The sequence below is a fragment of the Propithecus coquereli genome, unplaced genomic scaffold (assembly GCF_000956105.1).
Source record: "Propithecus coquereli isolate 6110/MARCELLA unplaced genomic scaffold, Pcoq_1.0 Scaffold3, whole genome shotgun sequence".
NCBI classification, from domain to species: Eukaryota; Metazoa; Chordata; class Mammalia; order Primates; family Indriidae; genus Propithecus; species Propithecus coquereli.
The window spans coordinates 6,220,122-6,222,340 of NW_012148618.1; the positions used below are offsets into that span (position 1 = coordinate 6,220,122).

Sequence of the window (2,219 nt, forward strand, 5' to 3'; positions counted from 1 at the left end):
AAGCTAGGTGTTTATGTTAGTCACACTTTCAGCATTTGTTTTTACCTTTGCTGATAACTGAATAACTATTTTTGGAATTAATAGTCTTTCCCCCCACCAACACTAGACTGCCAAACTCTGTGAAACCAGGGACTATGCCAAGCTTATTAACTGGTATCCCAGTTTGATGTCCACCAACATAACTCAGTTTGTTCATTTATTATTCAACATATCACTAGTATTTATTCACAGCATTCCTCTGTCAAATGGAAAAAAAATCTTCACAGTACTTTTTGTTCAATTTGGAAATATATGTACAAATAGGAAAGTTCAGAAAGGCTTCAGTCATTAATACTAGACTCAGGCATTTAGCTTTCTTTTTTTATTTTTTGTAGAGACAGGGTCTTGCTATGTTGCCCAGGCTGATCTTAAACTCCTGGCCTGAAGTGGTCTTCCTGCCTCAGTCTCCCAAAGTGCTGGGATTGCAGGCATGAGCCATCATGCTCAGCTACATTTATCTTTTTTCCATCAATTCAAGAAAAAGTTTATTGCTTATCCTACACAAACCATAATTTATGGTTCCTCTACCTTTAGGAAATTTGCAAAACACTTTTTTTAAGTCAACTTCACAGAGGTATAATTTATACACAAAAAATGTGTTCATTTTAAGTGTATAATTTCATGAATTCTGACAATATATATTCTGATGTAACCACCACCACAATAAAAATTTCCGTCATCTCAGGCCCCACTGTAGTAAATCTGTACCCCCCAGGCCCAGACAACCACTGATCTACTTTCTGTCACTATAGATTATTTTTTACCAGTTCTAGAATTCCATAAAAATAAAATTGTAAAGTCTGAACTCTTTTGTGTCTGGTTTCTTTCACTCAGCATTATGTTTCTGAGATTTATACATGTGATGTGTACACTAGAAGTTGATACCTTCTTACTTTGAGTAGTCTTCCACTGAATGAATATACCACAATTTGTTTATTCATTTACCTGTTCATGGACATTTGGGATGTTTCTAATTTGGGGCTATTTTAAATAAAGCTGCAATGAATATTCAGGCACTAATATTTTTGTGGACATATATTTTCACTGCTCTTGAACAAATACCTACAAGTGAAATTGCTGAGCTGTACGGTAAGTGTTCGCTTAACTTTATAAGAAACTGTCACATTGCCTTCCAAAATTGCTATACCACTTTACCCAGTTGCCAGCGATGTTCCAATTCCAGAGTTCCAGTGGCTCCACATGCTTGCCAACACTTACTATGTCAATCTTTGCCATTTTACCCATTCTTTGGGGTGTGTAGTGGTATATCACTGTAGTTTTAATATATATATATTTCCCTGACAACTAATGATGATAAGCATTTTTTAATGTCTTATTGGCCACTTGTAGGTCTTGTGTGAAGTGTCTGTTCAATCTTTCGCCCATTTTGTATTGGGTTGTCTTATCTAATAATGACTTTTATAGGAGTTCATATATTCTAGATATAACTCCTTTGTTGTTACGTGTGGATGTTATACCTGGAAGTTCTGTTGCCATCCTGACTACGTGGAGAACTTGTATGAGAACTAGGCTCACACACTGACACCAGCAGGGCAGAAGGAGGAAATAAACCCTGCCTCTTTTTATCACCGAGCTACCCTGTAATCCAACCTTGAAACTACCACATTCACCTTCCTGTTATGAGAGATAGTAACTTCCCTTATTATTTAAGTTTTTCTGTTACTTACAAATAAAAGGATTCAGATACTGAGGTCCTTCTACTGCTAAAGTTTCTATGTTTCAAAGTTACTAGTTTCTCATTTTTACTCCCTATATTCCTTATGGCATATTCTGCAGTGGTTTATTCTTCCTTGTGCTCTTTTTGATTTTGGTTTTGTTCCTATGATTTTGTTTTGTTTTCTTCCAATTCACTTTTTATCTCTTTCTGAGTTCTTGCATTTCTCTGCTTTGCAGCTTTTCCTCATAGAAATGGCTACTTCATTAAGTATTTTTAAATTTACAGCAAAATGTATATTTGAAATTTTCATTTGTTCCAGGCCAACATACTTTCTGGAGTGTGTGTATCTTATCTATATTTTGATGCTAGTTTCCTTTTTACCATTCATCACTGAATAAGTAAGTTTCTCAGATTAGCTATAAGCAAAAGGTTAAGCTGGGGTGAGCAAGGCTATTTTCTAAAGGCTGGATGGTTTTAACAACAAATGCCCTCTTCTTTCCTG

General features: G+C 35.5%; 1 protein-coding gene across 1 annotated transcript in view; it reads right to left on the bottom strand.

The window, feature by feature from the left end:
• The window catches only part of AQR (aquarius intron-binding spliceosomal factor), a 100,278-nt gene that overhangs the window by 10,774 nt on the left and 87,285 nt on the right, over nt 1-2,219 (bottom strand). The window lies entirely within an intron of this gene.